General features: G+C 29.2%; 1 protein-coding gene across 1 annotated transcript in view; it reads left to right on the forward strand.

The window, feature by feature from the left end:
- Positions 1-24,008: 24,008 nt before the first annotated feature.
- Positions 24,009-24,985, forward strand: part of LOC107443229 (zinc finger protein 26) — a 127,027-nt gene continuing 126,050 nt past the window's right edge. The window contains exon 1 of the mRNA XM_043048580.2: positions 24,009-24,281. The gene's annotated coding sequence lies outside the window, so the exon portion shown is untranslated. The remainder of the gene's footprint in view (positions 24,282-24,985) is intronic.

The following is a 24,985-nucleotide window of genomic DNA, read 5'->3' on the forward strand; positions in this document are numbered from 1 at the left end:
TATATATATGATCTATAATATCTATAATGAAAATGATTAAAAAACGAGGAATAAATAGATACACCAAAAACAGTAATAAATAAATAAATCTTACTAGCTGAATACCCCTTCTTCGTACGGGGGGGGGGAATCAGCATCAATTAATCAGTACTGAATAACCCTACAAAATTGTGCACAAATCTTTAACCCCTTGGGGACGGGTGATTCAGAAAAGCATTCGTACTAAATCAGAAACAAGTTGTAATTAAATAAAAAACGGTAACTTAAATGTAGTTGTTGCTAATTTGACAGACTTACTTTGCTTTTACTTTAATTATTGTTAGTTTAATCATATATATAATCAATGTTAATTCAAAGTATAACTAAATAGTTTTATTTTGAACAAAGTAATGGAGAATTAAATAAATCAAACAATTATAACTCCGTACACAAATAAACTGCAAAAGAAATACTTTGATTACCAGTTTTGTATTTTTATCCTGATTGATACGGTTTTATGCTGTCACGTATATTGTGACAGTCGGTTAAGAAAGAGGTACCACTTTGGGTATATTATAACGTATATTAGTTTGAAATGATACTCTTTCTAATGATGCTGCCATCTTGTGAGATATATGGGATATAAAAATTGCTCGTTTTCTTTCAAAATGAATAGTAAATGAAAAGTACTTTTTAAGTGACATACACTTAATTCATATATATTTACTTTTTTTAATAAAACAAAACGGAATAAAATAGTTTTTTTTCCCCTTCAAATTAGCCGAGAAGGGCAACAAATAATAATAAATGAAATACATTGGTATTATTTTAGCTTTATTATTTGTTTATTATTGTTTCGATATTTGTCTTCCAGTTTTGTGCACGATTTTGTAGTGTTGTTCAAGATTGATAAAAATTTTTTTTTTTACCCAGTACGAAGAACAGGTATTTTGCTGGTAATTAAATTATAAAGAAACAAAACATGAACAATTAAAAACAATATAGAAAATAGATGAAATCCGTTGTTAAAAATAAAAAAATATGTTAGAAACCAATCTATTTAATTAAATTCATAAGCTTCATAAATTTAATTTCTTTCACAACAATGTATTAAAACACAATGAAAAAGTACTTGTAATAAGTCCTTATCAGACGGATTTAATTTGTTCCCTGTTAGAAATACGAAGTTTACTGTTATGAAGTAATAAGCCAGGTTTTTACATTTCTTCAATAATTCTAAAAAGTCTTTGCATGTAGTATTTTAAATCAATTTTTGCCACTTGTAAAACTTCGATATTTAAGAAAATAATAATTTGGGTGTTTTTTTCTCCTTATATATCATCGAAATAATGAATTAAAGAGACAGATAAAACTAAAACAAAGAATTTCGTGCAATTAGACATTTGCTACCATTTTAAAAAATTTTGATTTGTTTTGTCTGTATTGTTCGATTTGCTTTGTGCTGCCATCTATGCAAACTAGCATAACCTATCTACTACAATAAATATATTTGGTGCTGCCATCTGTATTCTATATTTTATTTTTTTAGCAGATTCATGTGATTATTTAAATAAACTAATTTATATTGCATAAAACTAATTCTAGCAAGCGGAAACAGGTGCAGAATTTATCCTTAGTCCTTTTAATTTATTGAGCTTTAAACTGCAAATATGAGTCGTAATTGGAAATCGTAATTAGAATATCAATCCATTAATCGCTAAAACTTACACCCTCTCTCGTGTAGTTTTTTTAAAAAAATTAAGAAGTGGTAAACGAAATTTTTTATTTTTCAAAAAAAATTTAAATCTTGGAAACAACATCTATGACCGTCAAAATATATTGATGATAATAATAGTACTTATATATTGATCTAAAATTCAGTATCTGCAACATTTACGAAAACTAAAAGTATTGTGCAAAAACAACTACAGAGGAGAAAAAGATTAATTGAGTACAAGATAGAAGATAAACCCATCGTTTCGATTTTTAAATCCTCTCGTGTTTTGAACCAAGCTAGTTTTCTTTCACTGGTGTTGCCATCTAGCGGTACTATAAAATTGAAGTTTATATTTATACATCGAACGCTTGTAAATTTATTTGTTCACCTTTTTTTCTTCATAGTTTTTAATACGTATAAGGGAAATCTACTAATAATTATTTTTAAATTAAATTAGACTTTTTATAATATTAAAATTGTAAAGCAAATATTGAATAATAACTAAAAAATTGAAACTCTTTAAAAAGAATTTTTTGTTTTGTCGCCAAAAAGCACAATATACTGATTTAAAACTTCGTAATCTTTATTACTGTATTGTCGAGTATTTTTTGGAACAGACCGTTTAAACTGTATTAATTAAATTCTAGGCAAATAAATCAAGATTGATTGTGATTAATTCAATGATTTTTTTTTATTTTTTATTCTTAATGAATATCATATGCGCTAAGACAGTGTTCCCCAACCTTTTTATCACCACTGACCGATCAACATTTGATAATTTATCATGGCCCACTGAAGGATGGGAGGATCGTTGATTGTTTATATTTTAGATTGCTTGATTTAATAATTTTAATTTAGTTTTATTTAAACATCCTTCGAAATAAACTGCATGCGGTATTGGTGCAGCTTTAGTTATTGGTGCAGCTCCTGGTTAACGTCTCGTTCATTGAAAGTGTTACAAACCAGAGAAAATAACACCACAGTAAATAAAATGGAAATAATTTGATGTTGCTGGGCTGCCCGGAACCAATTTATGCACGGACTGGCAACCGGTCCGCGGCTAAGGGGTTACAGACACCTGCTATAGAATGTTAATAAAATTTAATCAAATCTCTCCCCCTCCCCCCTCCCCAAAAAAAACAGTTTAGGTTTAATTGGTTTGTATTGAGTCGCGGTGGCTCAGGGTATAGAGCTCTCTCCAGCCGCTGAGGTGAGCCGGATTCAAATCCCAGCGATGGCCGGTGACACGAATTCTACACCAGGCGGCACTCACCGAACACAGTGCTGACTTAATATATCCTCAGTGGTAGATGGATTATGGGTTAGAATCCCCTTCCTGTCATGCTAACAGTGGTAGATTTTCGTGGTTTCCTCTCCATGTAACGCAAATGCGGGTTAGTTTCATCAAAAAGTCCTTTCTCTGCGAAAGTAAATTTCACCCAATAATTGATCCAAGAGTTCCCTTGTCTTCTGGATTGGATTCTAACTTAAAAGGCTTCTGAATTGAGCATTAGCAGTCGTAGACTCAAAATTTGGGTAGGCTGTTCAACGACAGTTATAAAATGAAATAAAATAGATTGAGGCATTGCTTAAAAAATTTCTTTTAAAAAGATTTTGTTATCAAGTTTATTCATTATTTTTCTATATCGGTCAAGTATTTTTGGGAAGAGGAAATTCCATTATTGGACAGAAACAAATAAAAAATTAAATAAAGTGCCTCCCCCCCCCCCAAAAAAAAATAATAATAATTCAAAACTGAATTAGTATTAAAAGTCAAGTTTTGGTCAAGATGAATTCTCACGATGGTCAGATTTTTACGTAGTACTTCATGACGTCAGTGGCCCACCTAATGCATGATAATTGATTTAAACGAATCACACACAAACGTTTTGCCATCAATTTTGAATTTTTTATTCCCCAAATTAAGAGGGGGCGAACCTAATTTGGGGTATATAGACAAAATTGGTGAATCAAGATTTAGGTCAAAAGTTTGGATCCATTGATTTTATTTTCACTTTTTGCATAATTCACAGCTCTTCAAGGATTAATCACTTGAATAAAAAATTATCAACATCCTTTTATAAAGCACATATACCGAAAAAAAAAACACGCAACTATTAATTTTCAATAAAATACAATAAAATCTAACTTCTGAGTGAAATTGGTTGAATAGTTCCTGAAATAAAAAAAAATAAAAAAGTGGGGGAAAAAAAGGAAAAGAAAAGGTTGCTTAAGTTACTAAAAATTAAGTTAAGTTATTAAAAATTGAAAAATTTAATTGGGATTTTTTTTTTCATGAAAGGAATAAGCTTGTTTCCCGTTATAAGTTCCATAGGTAACAATATTATGGACAAACAAAATTAATCTAATAATTTTTTAATAAAAAATTTAATAGATTTTTTAATAAAAAATTTAAAAATTAAATAGTAACGGGTTCAAGGAAGAGAGGAACGGTAAAAAAAAAAAAAAAAAAAAATGTTTAAAGTGGAAAGCATACTAAGCTTGCTAAAGAGTGCTTGTAATAGAGTGTGTAAGAGTTTATAGTGAGTTATATATTTCAAGTTACTGAATAATTAAATCGATAGCAGTTTTTAACCTTTTCCTTGCCTTAAACCATTACGCCAGACTAAAATCAAATTAAATAATCTTAATCTTGAAGGAACGGACTACTGAGGGCAAGTCCTCCACGAGGGCAAAATTTCTCCCAATACTTGATCCAGGAGTTCCCTTGTCTTCTGGATTGGGTTCAAAATTACAAGGCTATGGAGTTGAACAGTAATAATCGTAAACTCAAAATTGGGTCGGCTGTTTAACGACTGTTATAAAACAGAATAAATCAATGGACAGCTTTAGGAGCTATTCCAGATATGAAATCCCCACACCCAAATTAGGCAGGATCAACTACTTGTGTGAACCCAGTGTTAATGTACCTCATAAGACGTTTTAAAAATATGCATTGCAGAGGAATAAGAAATAAATTGTACAAAGTTTAAAACTTTATATTTTTATAGCAACTTATAAGCAAATATGATCAAAAAGGTGTTAAATTTCATTTATATGAAAAAAAGTTTCTTGAAAACGAAATATGAATCTTCCACTGCTCTAAAACACTCGAGAATGGCGCAAGCTATATTTCTTAGCTATCTAACAACAATATAATAGCCACCATATTCACCAGACTTAAATCCAATATAGATATATTTTGTTTAATAAATCGTGTAAACAATGGCTTGTACTAAGCTTCTTTAGACTTTCACATCCATAAAAAATCCTTGGAAAAGTCATAAGATAAAATGTTAGTGGGTAAGTTGACGACCTATCGAAAAAATTTTTTTAACCAGCTTATAGATCTGTATTTGGCCAAATGTCGGCACTAAAAATATTAAGTAATGTTTCAAATAATTATGTTTTCATGTTTATTTAAATGCTAGAGGTTAATACGTTTTAATAAGCATTCCAATTATAGCATTTACGTGCCCAACTTATTTCTTGTTACCTCTTCCATTATTTCCCCTGAATTCTACAATAAATTAATAGAAATTCAAAAATAAATAATTTATCGTACTGCAAGTTTAATATTTGTAGACTTTATCATATTAACAAAAAAATATATTAAAGCATACTTTTCAAATAAGTTTGATTACTTTTTATATTTTTCTTTTATTTCATGATTTTTCTCAACAATATGTTTTTTTGCGATATCGACAAATATAAAGAATAAATTTTATCTTAGGATGATTATTCTTTATTCAGAAATATCGCATTTATACCAATAGATGTGTCTTGATAACGACTATTGGATTCCCCATTTTTAGTTTATCTTTATATTAATTTTTAATTTATTATCTGTATATAGATCTATCTATCTATCTATCTATCTATCTATCTATCTATCTATCTATCTATCTANAACTTGATATTTTTTAAAATTTTCTTTTCTACAAAATAATATAATAATACATAGATATAACAATAATAATAACTAAAACTTAAATACAAAAACTGTTTGAAAACAAAACAATTCTTTAAATCTAGTTGAAATTCGAAAATAAAGGCCACTTATAAATAAAAAAGAAGTTTTTAGGCCTATTCCGGATAACTTAAAGGAATTTGAGCTTATATACAGAAAATATATATATATATATACATACATAAAATTCAAATCATAAAGCAGAAGTTAGTTATTTTTTAAATTATTCACTTGCATGTTTTTTTTCTTAATTTTTTTTTAAACTGAAGAAAGGGGACTCCGAGTGAAATGTTTCAACAAAGCAAATGCATAATCTTAAACCGGTATATTTTTTTTTCATAAAATAAAAAGCTGGTTAAAAAAATCACAGTTGAATGAAGATTGAGTCACTTTGCATATTTTTAAAAGAGAGAAAAAAAAATTACTGTTTTTTTTCAACCAGCATGACGCTTTGTTTTATCAGAAGGAAACTTTTTCAGCACATCTCGGATTTGTATGTATTTATTTATTTTTTTTTAAAGAGATTTTTTTCATTAATTTTTTCTCCATTTTCATTTTATAAGAAAAGCATAATGAAAACTATCCATAAAAAATCAAATCCGAACCCAGCACCCTTTTTGAAGGAGATCCACAATTTTTAATTTTTTTTCTGCAGCATCCCCACACGATCCTACACCCTCCACTTAAATAATCCCCTCTTCCCTGTCAAATAGGGGGAAAGACGGCATTAAAAACAAAACCAAGAGCAAAAGTTAAAGGGAAAAATACATTTTTTTCCCCTTTTTTGCTCAAAGAAAAAACCTACTGGATGTATCTCATCAAGCACTTCAAGAGAAAAAGCCTGGGGTAAAGTAGGGATAAAAAAAATATATTTATACACATTTAAAAAGATGAAGGAAAAAAAAAAAACTCTCGATCATAAACTGCAATGAAGAAAAGCCTTTGAAGACGGGGTGTGGTTATTATAATTTAGAAAGGAAAAAGTGCGCTGGCCTAATTGCAATTTGCATTTTGTAATCATGCAGTAATAGATAATCCCCGACTGTGTTTTTTTAAATAGCACTTTTTTGTACCTTTTTTTTGTACCCGTTTTTCACATTTGTTCGTTGAAAGCTTCATTTTTTACAGTTTCTTTTTAGGGGTAGTTCGCTTTCTGAGTTGCTTTTTTTTTAAAAACCTTTTTTTTTCGTTATTATTATTATTAAAAGAAAGGAAAATTTTCTTTTCTTTTTTTTGTGATGTTTCCGCTAGCGATAGAATAAAATTATTGATTTTTTTAGTTTTTTTTTTAATAAAAAAGTATATATACATAATGAATGTAGGTGTTTTTTCAGACCCTGCACTGACATTTATATTTGGAAAGACTTTATGAACGTGTGTTGATAAGATGCAGCATTCGATTTCATTTTACTTTAAATTTTTCATTAGCTCGCCTTATGCTGTTGACGTTTTGGGGGGAAATCGAATTTTTTGTTAAAAATGATTTAAAATTACTATACTATTCATCTGTTGGTGATTATGCCTTATTTTAACCTCCCGATTTTTTTAAACATTTTAATAAACTATTTATTTAATATTTATATTTAATATTTATATTTATTACTGAATTTTAAAGAACTAAATTATAAAAATTACTTTTCATTTAACTTTAACCGACATTTTTTTGTTATTATTTTTATTGTATGTTGCAAATTATTTTAACACTACTTGTCAAAAATTGTCTTATGATTGAGTCTGAACCATTCAGATTTTAAGATTTTTCTTAAATTTTTTATTTTATAACAGGCGTTGAAAAGCCGACACAATTCTGAATTAATGTTCAACTCCGTACCTTTTTTTATATTTTATTTTGAACCCAACTCAGAAGACAAGGAATCTACTAAATTAAGCATTTTTTTATTTTATTTTATAACCATCGTTAAACAGTCGACCAACTTTTGGGCTTACGACTACTATTGTTCAACTCCGTTGCCTTGTAATTTTGAACCCAATCCAGAAGACAAGGAACTCTTAGACCAAGTTTAGGGAGAAATTTTTCTTCGTGGAGGACTTCTTGATGGAACTAGCCCGTTACACGGAGTGGAAGACCACGAAAACCTCCCACGGTAAGCCTGACGGCAAAGGGACTCTAACCCATGATCCGCTACCACTGAGGATATTTTTACGTCAGCACTGTGGTCGGCGCAAGCCGCGGGTAGAATTCGAATCAGCCAGCAGAGACTGGGATCTCTATCTCTTCAGCCACCACGGATTTAGACGACAACATTTCATTTTATAACCATCGTTGAAGGCATAAATAAATAAATATCCATAAGTAAATAGTATCAGTTATATCTTTGGGAAAAAAAAGCTGTTTTGAAAATGAAAAATACCATAGAAATATATCAGTTATATCCTAGAAAAAAAAGTTTTTTCTTCTTCTTGAGAATGAAAAATGCCATCTGAAAATATCGGTATTGTCTTCGAAAAAAAAAAACTTTTTTATGAGAATAAAAAATACAGATTAGAAACTATTGTTGATTCATAAATGGTAGGAATGAAGAATAGTGTAGAAGTAAGGGGAGGAATGGACAAAATAAATAGTATGACAGAGCGAAATACAAAGCATAATAACTTTTCGACTCTGAAATAGAAATAATTGAAAGTATAGCAATCTCGTAATTTGTAATTATTATCTAACACTTGGGAAACACTGATCTAAAAGGATCATCGAGGTTAGAGTTGTACGTTTTCCTGACCGATTTCATCATTTTAGCGAAGTTGTCAGCATTGCACTCCGGCTGTATTTACTTCCCAGACAAGCAGGAATCTGAAGCTGGGTGAGCTTTAAGCCACCATGGGGGATCGCACTTCAGCCTTTCACAATGACTGCTCAGTGCCTTAACCACTATGCCTGCGTGGTTCATTGAAGTAATCAGGAATTGACAATTGAGAAAAAAAATTACGCTTATATAGAAGCTAATAATAAAAACTTCTGAAAATAACTGTAACTACTTAACTCAATTTATTTATTTAAAAAATGATGTTTACAGGATCTTCACCTGATTTCCTGTAAACATCATTATATTTTACGGGTATTATGGGTATGGGCTTAATGTTTTATGGAGTAATTTATTACATTATTTCAGTTTTAAACTTTTTTTATAGGAACAATATAGACACTCGTACTGAATGGTAAGTATATACAGTATTTATATTTGTTTGCAATCAAAATAAAATAAAATTAAATAAGAACATTGCAGTTGTGATTTGAAATATTAAGCAACCTTTTTCAAACTTTTATGCAAAAATAACAAGTTTGAAAAGAGTACATCAGATTTTAATTTACAAAGAGGGGTGTGCAACTCCTAACTGCACTGTCACCACTGCACTTAAGAAACTAACTAAATCTTTTCGAAAACCTGAAAATCTTAAAATTTTCTAAGAATTTTTTTTTCTAAATGTAACATCCGACTAGAACATTGTCTGTCCATCCTATCAATTTTGGTCGTTTGGATATGTTAGTTTTAGATACGATGATCTGCAGTTATGTTTTTTTTTCTTTTTTTATCTCATTGTTTTTAGATAACTAGGAAACTCCACCCATACTCGCAAAACTCCGTTCTTTCATTTTTCATTGTATATTTTTCGCCCTTTAAACGTCGACATTTACCACAAAAACGCAAAACATTTTGTTTTCAAATTATACTAATATTATAATTTCATGTAAGATCATTACGTCAATGTTAATCGTCGCTAAAAAGGATATAAAAAATAATTATCTGTACATGAAAAAATAAATTAACAAAAGGAATACAGATAATGCGATTCATTAAGAATAAATATATTAGAATAATAAGCGTGAAAGAAAGTAATTTGCAGAATATAATAACATATTCATAATTAATTCTATATTTATTATTAAAAAAAATAATAATTAACTGCACAGGGTGTGCATTTTTGAATATAAAGTTGGGCTATCGAGTGGCGATTGGCGATAATTTATTAATCGCTCTTTGTTATTTTACAAGTTAGCCGAAGGCGACCGTTAATTTTGCCATACATTAATTGGTTGGTAGGGCACAGGGCCCATGTCCAAGACTTCGTGGGTGTGATCCCAGGCCGGCCGGAGACTCACCGCGTAGTAAATGGTGATGACTGATGCACGCTAAATCTGCCGAGTCACAAAGTCCTCCACGTTCAGATAACAAATCAATACCTCTGGAGGTACTGATCTAGGAGTTTCCTTGTATTCTGGATTGGTTCAAAATTACGAGGATACGGAGTTGAACATTAGTAGTCGTAAACCCAAAATTGGGTCGGCTGCTCAGCGACGGATATATAAAAAAAANGACTTTTCAAACATAAAAATAATCATTTTAAGTAGAATTTATTTAAATTTTGTAAAATTTTGCACTTGGCTGATTTTATGGCATATTTTGGCGTTTTTTGGCAGGGTGATTTAACCTCTTTCTTTTTTAGTCTCAATCATGCAAGATTCTTAGAGAAAAACTTGGAAAGTGAGTATAAGGAGATGTTTTGTATGTAGACCGTGCCGTGCATCGGGCCGTAACTTCTGAAGCGACGACCCCCGCCCCTCTTAGAAAGTCATCCCCTTTTGTTAAGGCAGAGAAGGGGAATTTCATTTCAAATCTTTTTGATGGCCTCGGATCAGTAATTCTTTTTGTGTCGGGCGACCCACCGCGCCCTTTACTCACTACATGAATGCGGAGATGTTTTTATGCCACATTTTTATCTATCTTTTTTATAGTATTTCATTTTTTTTCCAACAGCTATTTTATTCATTTAAATTTTTTATGTATTTTTTAAAAAAAAAAATATTTAGTTTTTTTTTTCTTTTAAAAATGCATAAAAAATATATGCTAATAACAAAACAAAGCCTGGCTAAAAACATTTTTTATTTTCATAAAAAATTTATGCCATGATTATGCTATTTCCATACCTAATTTATGTACAATGTTTTGTCGATTATGAAGAGCCGCGATAAGATAGAGCGTTCGCCTTCCAATGAAACGAACCGGGTTCAAATACCAGCGACGGCTAGTCCATACGAATTCGCGTCCGGCTTGCACCGACCGCAGTGCTGACGTGAAATATCCGCAGTGGTAGACGGATCACGGGTTAAAGTCTCTTTGCCGTCAAGCTAACCCTATGAGTTTCTCGTATTCTTCCTCTCCATATAGCACAAATACGGGTTAGTTCCATCAAAAAGTCCACCACGAGGGCAAATTTATTCCAATACTTGATCCAGGAGTCCCCTTGTCTATTTCATTGGGTTCAAAATTACAATAATACGTAGTTGAACATTAGTAATCGCAAACCCAAAAATTGGGCCGGATGTTCAACGACGGTTTCGAAATAAAATAAAATTGGTTTGAAGTGCTGCTTAAAAAAAGTATTTTATAAAGATTCTGATATCAAGTTTATTCCTTTTTTCTCCATATCAGTCAAGTATTTTTGAGAAGAGCTATTTTCATTATTGGACGGAAACAAATTTATTTAATCGGATTTCATCTTAAGAGAAGAATGGAAATATTCTTCTATACTATATAAATCTTTTTGTTATAAAAGTCCTTTATTATGTTTGTATTATCCTTTTTATTATAAATGTAGAGTTCAAATGTTTTGTAAATAAACTTGTCTTTTTGATACAAAATATACACTGACAAATATTTTTTGTCACTCTTTAATCGAAATAAAAATTTACTTAAACCATGCATTCAGAAATTTGTAATTAGTTGCATTTTTAGTAGAACGATCGAACAAATCACATACAGTAGGAATGTACCGTAAGTTCGTAAAAATAGTAATTTGTATTTTATTATTCATGAAGATTTTAATTTTGATCTTTATTTTTGTTTAACTTTCCGATAAAAATATTTAAAATGTTGAGAAAAGAATTGCTATTAAATAAAGAATTACGACGTCAAGTGAAAACTATGAACTGCATAGTTCGAAAAGTTGACCGTCAAACTATTGACAACTGCTAACCGTTAAACTACTTAAACGTAAAACTCTTCAAAAGTTGAAGAAATCTGGAGCGGGCTCCGTGTCGCGGAACTGACCCATTCTCTAAAGAAAGCAATTAAAAAAAAAAAAAAAAACTATTGGAAATGTAGAGAGGTTAATTTTAAATGCTCTTTCGAACTTTCGCTACCAGTTTTTTGGTTTTCCGAGGACGCTGGTCAACTTCGATTAAACATGGTCCGGTGATACGATGGTGGTCCACAGCAGACCTGATAGTAAGACGGAAAGAAGAAAACCTGTTTGTGAAACCATTTCATTTATAGTTAGTTTTTGAAAGGAATAAAAGAAGCTCTTACAATTATTTATAAATTATTCATCACTATTTCCTTTTTCTCCTTCAAAAAAAATATATTAAAAAAATAAAAAAATCTTGTTAAGTTTGGTTATTTTAACCCTTTGGTCTCCGATGTTACCCCTGGGTTTCCCATCAACTGTCACCACTTTAAAATTGAAATTTTCAAGCCTTAATACTTAGTAACCACATTTTAAATTTTGAAAATAATAAAAATCACCAAGAATTTTAAAAGTTATATAAAAATGTGTTTTAAATTATTTAGTTCAATTAATTTGAATTATTTAGAGTTAGTAAAAATAAATTAAATTATTGATAGGCTTTGGTAGACAAAATTCTTTTGATTCTAATTTATCTCAATATTAGTACTTTACCTTTGCAACCACTGGGAAAACTATTTTCACAAACTACGGAAATTCCTTGGTAGTTGGAAGGTTAAGTATTAAAACAATCTTTGGAATTCCCCACTATAATCTGAGTAATTTTTAACCATAAATTCATACTAATTAATTACAGCCATTTGTGATTACTATATTCATATTGAATTACTCTCGTTTTAAAGTTTTCAAAACAGCTGTTTTTCTGAATTCACAAACAGACTGAAATCATTTTTCAACCCTTTCGAATCTAACCATGATTGAGGGAATTTGTTCCACATCATTTTACGAACGCATTAAATGAGATATAAATAGATAGCAGAGGGGGTGACGCGTCGCCAGCTGGCCCATCTGCACTATGTTCAATACAGCCCATCTAATTGAGACTTTTAATTTATAGCCACTGAATTATGAGCGGAACTTTCAAGAAAGGGTACTTCATTCGGTTGGTGATAAAAATCTAAGAAGAAATGAAATTCAAGCATCTCTTTCTGCGTTCTAATCTATTTCGACATTGTTAACCCTTTCAGGGGTTGATAGGATAAAATCTGGCACACTTATGTTTGACATTAATATGAACCTTAACCTTTAATTAATTATGAACCTTAATGTAAATCTAAAATAAGCACCACTCTTAATATAAATTTAAATTAAATATTAACCTCAATATAAATTTATACTTCTTATGAGTTTTCTTGATTAAAATACTGGTTAAAATTTTTCTGACCCGCAAATAGATCTGCAAGGAGAAAAAAAATTTTGGTAAAATTACCGTGATGCATGGTAGTGACATTTATGGTAAAAAAAACTACATAATTATGGTTGACAAAACTAAAATATATGATATTTGAACCATTCATTTGGTATTTTTTCCGCTTATAGAGTAACGGTTTACCGGGAATTCTGGATTTCAAAATCATAGTTCTTATTATCACACATTTAGCAAAAAATACTGAATTGATTAATAAATTTAGCCGAAAGAATGGTTTTTATACCATACTTTACTAAGGCATCATGATAAAATTACCCATTATTACAACATTTACTAAATTCTATCACATGTTATGAAAGCTTATTTTATTGTTAATTTTATCAAAATCATCACCAAAGCGCTGAAAATTGCCGAGCTTTTTGGTGTTTCCATAGAACGAGAAACATTGTAAATTTTATTATATGCTGGTAGTTCTGACCATACTTTTTTTCTCAGTGAAGATATTTGATCTTGCCAATCTTATCAGTTGACATGTAAAATGTAAAATTAAGGGCCTCAAGGATGTTTTGGGTCAATAAATTTGTTAACTGATATGAAAAAATGCCTGTTATCACCAACGTACAAACGTTTCATAACGTTTCAAAATACAATTTTCTTACTTGCATAAAAAAAGTATTAATAATGTCCCCCCCCCCCCGTATATTCGGCTTGACTTTTAAGAAATAAAGGTGGGAAGGATTCATTGTAGAATACCTGAAATGATTTGGGGATAGAAAACCAAACGATTTTTCGGAGGTGAAAACGATTTCGGAATTCGGTTTTTCTTCCTTTCTCGAAAGAAAGTGAGGCTCAAGCGCCAAACGATTTCCTAACAATTATGAAAAGTTTAGCGAGTTTCACAGTCTAATTTTTATATTATTTCCGCGAATCGTGGTGATGGAAAAATATCTTTTAAGTCTCTTTTATAAATGAAGTTAGAATAATTTATGAAAACAATTAGTGCAGTCAAAAATTAAATTAATAATGTTGGTTATTCATATCTGCAATTTCTTTTTGGGAAATAAAAATGGGAAAGATTCAATGGATTTCGGTTGAAATGATTTAGGAAGGACAACCAAACGATTTTTTGCAGGCTAAAATAACTTATGAATAAAGAATAAAACGGCGAGTTTTCAATATTTTTTAAAGAGAGTAAGGCTCAAACGCCAAACGACTCTCACAATAGCAGTGAAAATTTTAACGAGTTCCACAGTCATATTTCAACAATCTTTATTTTTTTATTATTTTGCATAAATCGTGGTGACATAATAAAGATCTCTTAATGTTTAATATAGTTTGTAAGTGAAGGTGGGATAATCTAATATTTTAATTTAATTGGAGAAAAATATAATTTAACTATGAATTAAGTAAATTCGCTACTGCTGACATTTATTTAAAGTTCAGCCTCCTCCATTTGTTTTCGTAAAAGAACTTCAACACTTTGGGAAGTATTTCTACGAAACTCCGTGTGTGGGCTTCAAGTAACACCCAAGGGTTCCATTCGGGTTCTCGTCTGAAACAAAATGAAGACGATAGAACATTCTAGAAAAAGTAAGAGAATTTTCGTTCATGCGAAACAAAACTCGTTGTTCTTTTATTCGCCAATAAAAAAAAAATACTCACAGAAAGTATAGTACAATCCTTATTGCTGCACCTGTTGTGTTATTCAAAAAGTGGAAATGAAATTTTCTAGGAGCTACAGGGGTTGACGACCAACCAAACATCCTGAGTTCGAAAAATTGTGCAACTGTGTAAAGATATCTGTCACTAGGGTTGTTAAAAGCGAACGTGAATTTTCGCAAGAAAGGGACTAGCTCTTTTTTTCCCACTGTAACAAACGAACCTTAGACCAGCACATATCTTTTTTATTTCATAAATCCAACCACGATTTATAAACAGTAAAAAGAAATCCCTTTGCGCAGCTGGTATCATGGTCTCTTTTTAGTTATAAGGGTGTGACATAGGCTTCATATCAACAGTTGAGTGATATCGCCTACACAATTTTCTGGTCCCGTATCAGCCCTTATAAAACATTCGCCGCATCTCCCGCGCGCCCCCGTTTTTTTTCCTTATCTTTATGATTTTCATCTTCTTTACTCTCTTTATTTCCTTTTTTTTATATTTATTTATTTCATTCCCTTCATCTACAGATATACAACTCACCCAACCCATCCCCTCCTCCGCTCAGAAAAACCACCCTGGCGACCACTTGATTTCAATCAAGTGACGTCAAAAGAATTACTCGCCAAGTTCTGCGCCAATTGGAAATAGGAGAAATTCGGTACTATATTGAACGTTTAATGGAAACTCAATAAAAACAAAAACGAAATTTATTTATTTCGTAAATTAAATTGTTCAATATAATTTATATTTCTTAGAGTATTTATCGCCGTGCAATTTATAGAGAAGAAAAAGAAAAAAAACGTCCTAAGATAGATTTCGAGTGAAGTGACTTGACAACTATTTTCTTATACTTTGCAAAACTAAAATAGAATTTCAGAATACAGATATTAAAAAAAAATAATAATTGCTGAAAGAAAAAATTTTTTTTCCTTGCAATATATTGCTAATATGGCAAAACTGAAATAAATAAAAATCTCGATTTTGAATTTTTTGTCGCTTACATGGATTTACCCAGCTGTTCCCGAAAGGTGTTCTGCGGAACCTTAGGGTTCAGTGGAAAGGTGTTCCGTAAGTTAGTTCCGTGTATCATATATTACTGTAATTATAAAAACACGGTGCATAATAACAAATATGGTGATTAGTTGCTGCCACTTTGCACCAAGAAGTGTAAAAGAATATTCTAGTTTATATGTTTAGTATCTGGTTTATATTCTAGTATCTGGGTTATATGAATATTCTAGTATCTGGGTTATATGAATATTCTAGTATCTAGGTTATATGAATATTCTAGAATCTAGGTTATATGAATATTCTAGAATCTAGGTTATATAAATATTCTAGTATCTAGGTTATATGAATATTCTAGTATCTAGGTTATATGAATATTCTAGTATCTAGGCTATATGAATATTCTAGTATCTAGGTTATATGAAAATTTTAGTGTGGTGTTACACCACACTGGAATTATTGGGTTATTGTGTAGTGGAACACCACTTTGTTGTTAAGTAGTTGCCACCATTTTGATGTTCAGAGACGAGAAAATTTTTGCAGTATGAAAGTTTATTTTATAAACATATTGTAATCTGCATTATTTTTTTAAAAAATAGCAATTTATAATTACACTTTGGAAGGATTTTTGCCCATGACTACGTGATAATTTTTTTGTTCTTGTTAAAATTTAAAGTACGTGAAAATTATTTTACAAACATTCTGCCTTCAGAGGTTAGTGGAATATTAAGTAATATTTTTTATTTATTTTAAAATGAATTCATAGTAAGAGGGAATGTTCAGTGCTTTTGAATATTTTGGGAAAGCAAATATTAACATTGCATTTTCAGTACTGGAAAATAAGTTAATAAATAACATAATAAGGCATAAAATATGGTGTAATTATTGCATAATTTGGTGGGTTAGCGACCTCTTTTCTTTTAATATAACGCCAATAAGGTACTCAATACAGATTCAGAACACAATGCTGTGAGATATAATAAAATATTTTAAATCTTTTTTAACTGAACTCATAAACTGAAAATATATTATTTTAAATTTCATAAAGGGGAAAGAACAAGAATTCAGAAATTCAATAGAAGAAAAAGAACTAAATATAAGACGAGTAAAAAACCTTCGGACAACATTTTTGCTATCACAAATATCAATCAAATGCTTTCTATAATATTAGGGAAAAAAATATTTATTTTCCTTAAAGGTGGTTAGCGTTCATATGCTTCGATTTTATGGCAGTTGGCTTTATCTGATCATATTTTGTTGGTGAACGTAGTAGTAAAAATATATACAGTTTATTTCCGAAAAATTTTGAATGCAAATTTGTTTATTAATCTATAGGGCTCAAAACAAACTATATCAACTTGAAATAACTGGAAGAACTGAAAGGGAATATTATCCAAAAGCTACCGTAACAAATAATGCACTGATATAGAATAGAAAAACTTTAAATAAATAAACAGACTGCACATTTTAAAGGCAGAAGATGATTAAGGCGTTTCTCTTTTAAATTTTCTTATTAGTATAGCGGTTGGAATAATCTGATTGAACCCAGAGGAACTTTTCAAATATCAATTCAGAAGTATATATTAAACCAATAATATGTTTATAAAAGTAAATAAACACACCCAGGAGTTTACCTTGAGGAAAATAAAAGTTTAACTAAAATAAGAAAATCGCGCAGTTGTCATTGATTGAAATTTGAAATTCAACAAAAACTTTTCGGCGGTTTTGTCTGCATAAACTATAAATAAAATTTTTGAGTTTATTTTGCTGAGGTAATATGAACTATTCTATATACTCACTGTATTTTCGTTTCAAGAATGTTTCTAAAAAAATTTAATTTTATAAAATTTCGAAAAGTTAAATTCAATTTATCAGTTTTATTATCAATACAGGTTATTGAATTTGAAATGATAAGCATAAATAATGTTGTTATTTACATTTTGGAAAATGAAATTAAATTTGATTTGAACCACAATAAAGCTTTCTTTATTTTCTTCTCATATATCAGAAAATATTTAACTTATCAAATATTTTAAAAACGAAAAAATCGGAATCAAATATTTAATTAGTAAAGATATTTATTTAAAAAATTGTTGCGTCTTGTTGCACTTTAGGTTGTGGAATATTGCTACAACTGATTAAAAATTTACTTAACAAATATTTATCAAATAATTATTAAGTAAAGATATTTTAAAAAGAAAATTATTTGCATCATTTTGCTACACTTCAAATTGTGGAATATTGCTACAACTGATTAAAAACCCGCAGTACCGATTAAAGTTGATACATTTGAGCCACTATTCACTATTAAACAACTGAGCAAACATTACAATTCAATATTATGAGTTTTATAGCCGACAAAAATTTATCAAGTATAAATATTTAATAAATATTTACTAAGTTACTTTGCGCAGTTTGTTGCACTTCAGATTGTGAGATATTGCTACAACTGATTAAAAAGCGATTGCACCTATTAAAATTGATAAATTTGAACCACTATTAAGCAACTGAACAAAAATTGGAGTTCAATATTATAAGTTTTATTGACAACAAATATTTACTAAGTATAAATATTTATTAAGCAAAGATAAATTTTTAAAAAAATTACTCTTCACCATTTTGCTGCACTTCAGATTGTAAAATATTGCTACATCTGATTAATGGCCCACAGTACCGCCTAAAATTGATGCATTTGAGCCACTATTAATCAACTGTAAACAAACATTAAAATTCAATGTAATGAGTTTTATAGCTGACAAGTAAAATTTATAATTTCGCCATCAGCAGTAAAATATATGATTTCGTCATCAGCGCATACGATTATATCCGCAAAAAGTGCTTTCTAATATAGTATTAATATAGCCAAATCAAAATATATTAATAATTAATAATTTTAGTGTGAAACTCACTGAAAAATTTAAACGAAAATGGAACATACGAAGTAAAAAATACAAAATAAAAGACATCGATCAAAAAATAGAAAATAAAACGCATCGACCAAAAAATAGAAAATAAAATGCAAGAAAAATACAGAATAAAATACAAAATGTAATATATAAAGTGAGTAGCGAATTTAAATGTATTTACACTTATCGGCATCTTTCAAATATGATTTAAAGTATTTTCGTAACAAGTTCGCCAGGTTTCAAAATATGATAATAGAAGTTTAAATAGAGAATAGAAGGATCAATTTATGGCACTTTCTACTGAAGCGCGTTTGATTTGTTTGTTACCTTGGATTATCCCGAAACTGGATGTGCGAATGATAACTATATTATACTGGATAATTCAAAGCTTAGAATTAATGAGGTTGAATTTTAATTATACAGTTTTAATGATTTTAGAAAAATTATTAACATTGATTTAAAAAAAAATATTTAAAAAAATCTTTACTAAATATTAGAAGATTTTTAGCCCCGAATTTGCCCGAATTGTATTTGCGTGTGGTAAAAGTATAAATTTAGCTAACAAAGAAATTATAATAATTATAACATACAATTAACGCAATGATTTTATGTAGAATATAAAATTTTGCCATATGTTGGTAGCTTGAAACCATACTTTCTTCTCAGTGTAATTAGGATTAATTTTAAACAAAAAAAAGAAGATAGTTTTGTATACCAAGATATATAAGTAAAATAAATAGTGCTACTTTGAAATAAAGTCAAGAGCGGTACTGTTTTAAAGCTAAAATGGTTGGTAACAAAAAATAAATATTTATTTATTTAGTAACTTTACTACTTATGAAATACATAGCAGAATTATTTACTTAGAACCATTACTACTTATGCAATGCATAGCAGAATTATTTACTTAGTACCATTACTACTAATGCAATGCATAGCAGAAATATTTCCTTATTACCATTACTAATTATGAAATGCATAGCAGAAATATTTACTATTTCATATTAAGTATGTATTTATTTTGGCACTTTCAACTTTTTACTCATAAATGTTTTTGACAAGCACAGAGCATTTTTTGTGGCTTAGCATGGGTTAAGGAAAATGTATTTTATAACATCAAAATTTTGAAATATTAACTCAATTCATGTGATGAAAATTTATAATCAATATTTGGAAAAATTTTAAACCCAACTAAAAATTTGCTTTCGTTCATTTGTGTTTGATCAACTCCCTTTCATTAATTATCTTAAAAACATCTTTTTTTCAACGATTGTGTTAGTGTTTCTTTCTTTTCGTTAAAATGTATGGATTGACATATCCTATTGTCATTGCTTCTCCAAGTTTCAACAGTATCAGAACAAAATGTAAGTTTTTTATATTTTCGTACTCAAGTGATTGATAGAATAAAATGATTGAACACAAAAGAATTTCTCAGTTATGAAACAGAGCACTATTTGAATTTTCATTTCCTAAATTGCAGTAAAATAACCAGCAACAGTATGTCCACCCAATTAACCATAAATTGCATAGTTAATAAAAAAAATTTACCTTTTACTGTATATCAACCGTTTACTCTGGTACGGTTCAAACACCGTGATATACAAAACTATACAGTTTTGTAACCATTTACAACTAGGCATAGTTTCTAAGCCATAGAACTACGGGCATTGGAGTTCTCTGAGTGTTGTTTCATTTATGAGTGAATAATAGTTTAGTATTCTAACAGTCTAGATTCTCCGATTGAAGAAGGTAGGACATTAAAAATTCTTCATATATAGAAAAGAATTTAAAATCTATTGTGATATCGCTGGAGTACAAATACAGTTATGAGACCGATTAGCCCTCTCAGCTACAATATGTACCAAGCTGCATGAAACAAAAGGGCTTCAGAAGGTTGCATGGATATAATTTTAATTGTTAAACAGTATTAAATAAAAGATGCAATCAATAAACATTTTACCTCACACTTAACAGTTTGAATACCATCTTTTTGCGGTTATTTGATTATTTTTTGTTGAATATGGTAAAATTACAATTACATAAATTGCTATTTAACCAATTTCACCAATAAATTTCCAACAGTGATGTCTGTAAAACCAGTTTATGGTTTGTGAAAGTAAATAGGCAGAGAGTTGCCAAAGAAAAATGAAAATGTAACCAAACTGAGAAAATCTCGCTATAATCACTGTTTGAAATTAATTTGGATTTAAATATAATTTTATTTCAATAATACACGAGAAAACTTCATAAATTTAAAAAAAAAAGAAAAAAAAGTAATGTCGCCGTTAGGAACTTAGCAAAATCCGCAAGTCATTGTTGTAGGTTTGGATCGCTATATGTCAGTGAACAAAGGTCACTATATATTTGTGAACATAATAAAATAAAGAAAACATTCGATATTAACTAACACATTTCAAATATTTAATTATATTATCATACTCGAGTATTAATCTTAATATTGATAACTTGGAAAATTATCCTCAAAATTTAAAAGCCACCTTAATTAAAAACAAGCTATTTAATGATTATTTTGTGCTTAGATCTATTTCATGCATAACCAAACTGACTGAACAATTAAAATTTTTTATTCCCATTAAGGGGAGTTGGTAGGGCATATATCAATAATGCTAAAACTGACCTTTTTCGATGCAGTTTTTTTAAAAAACTACTTATGACATCGCTTTGAAGTTTTTGACGGTATTTGAGATTATATCAGTTGTTTGCTGCGATAATGTTTCAGCGTTAACAGGAATACTTTTTGAGTTATGACAGATTTTTGATGAAACGTTTTAAAAAATTAAAAGTTTTCAGTTGATTGTTTTTCTAAAAAAATTCTGCAAAAGATTAATGTATACAGTCATCACAGTGTAAACATGTATATGTAAATATTCTGTATAAAAAAAAAATGAAACAGTGTCTTGTTTAGCAGTATCTTGTTATTGGTTTATGCCCTACCCCTTAAAATCAAGTTTGTAGTTTTGTTTTCGGACCATTTTAGTTGACCATTTTAGTTGATCATTTGTCCGGACCATTTTAGTTGAGTTACTTAATTGTTATCAGTTACTTTAAAACAGATGTTGCCCAGAATTACAAAAAAATAAAATAAAATAAAAAATAAGATAAAATAAAAAATAAAAGTAGATAAATAAATAAAATATAAATAAATAAATAGGAAATTCAATACAAATAGTATTTTTTATGGTATTTACATTTTTTTGTAAGTTGGAAAACTTAGTAACCTATAATCTTTTTTTTTCTCCAGACACAGGCATTATTTTTATTCAGAAAGGTCGACCAATCCTGTTCTACGCGCTTAATAATTTTTTGCAATATTTTGTTTTAAATTGTTTTAAGTAGTTCATCAGGGCACTAAAATATTATGGACGGACCACCATTAGCCAGCGGAACACACGGTGAAAATCCCCATTCTAAAAAGCAATAAGGACTCTGATGACACCTAGTCATATTCCCAGCTTTTCTGCAACACACGGGGACGCATTTCTCCCTCCAAATAATCCTCATCTCCCTGTGATCCAAATCTCTCTGAAGAAGAAAGGGATCATCCTTCTTAACTAGGGGCCATCCTGTAGAGAGGATCTTTCACTATAAAGATGAAAGCTTTGATCTTCACTCGTTATTTTTAGTTGTTTGTTAAAAGAATCAAAAAATTTTCTTTAAGGTTTAAAAGAAAAAAACATTATTAGTTCAAAAACATAAAAAAAATTCTATTTCATTAATTTTTTGCTATTTTAATATATTAAATAAAACATTATTATTATCGCAATTTTATTTATTTTTAATTATTTACATTTTATATTTTTTATTAAACTTTTTTTCTGATTTATTTTAATGAGTCATGTCAAAATAAAAGCCTTAACTTTCCTGCTATTGTCTGAATAATTTCATTAACTTTTATCGAATAAAATTTTATGAAATACTTTAACAAATACTTTTAAAATGTATCTCCGTCATGTGAATTGTCTTTCACTTTCTTTATCACCAGAACTAACATTAATAAGACGTATATAAAAAATAACAGTAAAATAACAAATAAAAAATAGCATAAATTCATAAAAAAGTATAAGGATTCACTGTTAAAGTGAATTTTGCATATTTTGTCTCAAAAAATGCAATTTTTAATTTTGTATTTTTTAAATTTAAAGACCATTACAAGGCATAGAGTAAGTATTTATTAGAGTTTTATAAATAAGCCGGCTTATTCTGACACAATCATAACAATGCTGGTTGGAAGATTCATTAAAAATAAATTAAAGAATACCATATGAATTTTAGATAAATATTAGGTCTAAACAATGCTTACAGCAAGTTTTTGAACTTCGATTTTCTCTTTTGTTAAATTTATTAATTAATATTTTTTCATTATTAGGGTAAATATTTAATTATTTTATTTACTCCTAGAAATCATAGTTGTGCATTTTCTGAAAAAAAGTCGGAAATGCAAAATGAAATCTTTATTAAGTAATGCATTTGCTTTCAGTTTCATAAAATCTATTAAATACTAGTTTTGAATTTGAAAGGATTTGAATGATTTGAATTTGTTGATCCGATTAATAGAAGGATACATATAATTGAGCCGATTCGATTTTATGTATCGAATCGCCGATCTTACTCATTTTATGGAAATCCACATTTGGAGTTGATTTATTTGATTAGAATCGTCAATAAGGGTTGATTCATTTGAATGAAATTATTTTATTGATAGATAGCTGTGAATCAGTTTATTGGAATCCATTATTCCATGGTTTATTGGAATTTGAACTTAAAATGTTTTGAAGCATTAAAATTCAATGCTTTGAATTATTAAAATCCAATGTTTCGAATTGATACGATTGGAGATAGAATTCATAGCCAATAAGATTCATTCCATTAAGAAAAACAAAGAATTAGTGAGGTGTTAGCGGATTTATTTAATTGGAATTATCGATATGAGTTGATTCATTAGATTCAAAATACAAGAAAAAAAAATTGTAAGCCATCGGAAATTACATTAACATTATTTTTTTATTTATAAGTTTTTGGAGAAGCAGTGAGTTATTTGAACGCGTCACTTTTTTTTATATTTATTAACACTAAATAAAAAAAGTAGTAAATTAAAAAAACAAAAAGAAAAAGAGTTAAATCATTCCAATTCCAAATATTTTGATCTACAATCTAGAAAGAAAAAAAAGAAAAAAAAGTTATCAGCAATTGAGATATTACTCGAGTCCCCTTAAATCTCAGCGGCTTCTCACTAAGCTCAAATTCTTTTTTTTTCCGTGGAATATTTCGAAATGGTATAAACAGAAGAAAAAAAAGAAGTTTTTAAAAAAAAAAATTCCAAACGAGATTCTTCTTCAGAATTAATCTGCCAAACAAAGTGCGCCAAAGGATCGCCAACAGGAGCAAGCGGGAAAAGGGCGAAGAGTCCAAGTTTTGTCGACTTTTGTGAGCACAGTTTAGATGAGAGAGTGAATCGAGAGGAAGTGTGATTTGTAGTGTTTTATCCATTGGAAGAACAGTGTAGTGTGTGTAAAACGCGTGCAATAGCGATTATGACGTCGGAGCGATAGGGGAAAATATTTTCGGCACACCTGTTAAACTCCGCGCACCTGTGAACGTAGAAACATTAAGGTAGGTGCGTTTTTTTTAAGGATATAATGTTAACTCTTCAGTTCAGGTGGATTTTTATAATTTCGATTTTATAAACTATTACTTTTTTTTTTAGTTTTTAAAGAGCATTTAGTTACAATTTAAAACCATCATAGTTTAAACTACAATTTTTTCGATATTTTTGATAGCATATTTTGTTGTTGCAATACTAAATATGTGTTCTATCATGGCTAACAATTCTTAACAAAATAGTAAATGTTTGCAATCAAAAGGAACATTTTCTTAAAGAATTATCAATAAATTCTTTTGACCGGTTGGAATATTTCAGCTGATGCTTTACCAGAAATTTTTTTTTGAGAGTAATAAGTATTTTTATAAGGATATAAGTAATTTTTATTAAATTTAAAATTTAATAATTTTTATTAAATTTAAATTTGTAATCTTCATTTATTTGTTATTGATTTTTTACTATAACATATGTTAAATAAATGTAATATGTGTAAAACGCTTGCAAATAACGATTATGACCGTTGATCTTACAATTAAGATTGTATCTTTGCTTATGATTAAGATTGATTCCCGTCTGGCAAGTCTTGAAAATGGACTCCTATTTTTAAGCGCTTGAAACATGGGAGTTCGTGTATTTTTGAAGTGAATGAAGCTTTTAATCAAGTTGTAATACACGTTATTCATTATGAGAATCATGATGAATATCATATGAGAAT

The sequence above is a fragment of the Parasteatoda tepidariorum genome, chromosome 6 (genome assembly GCF_043381705.1).
Source record: "Parasteatoda tepidariorum isolate YZ-2023 chromosome 6, CAS_Ptep_4.0, whole genome shotgun sequence".
NCBI lineage: Eukaryota > Metazoa > Arthropoda > Arachnida > Araneae > Theridiidae > Parasteatoda > Parasteatoda tepidariorum.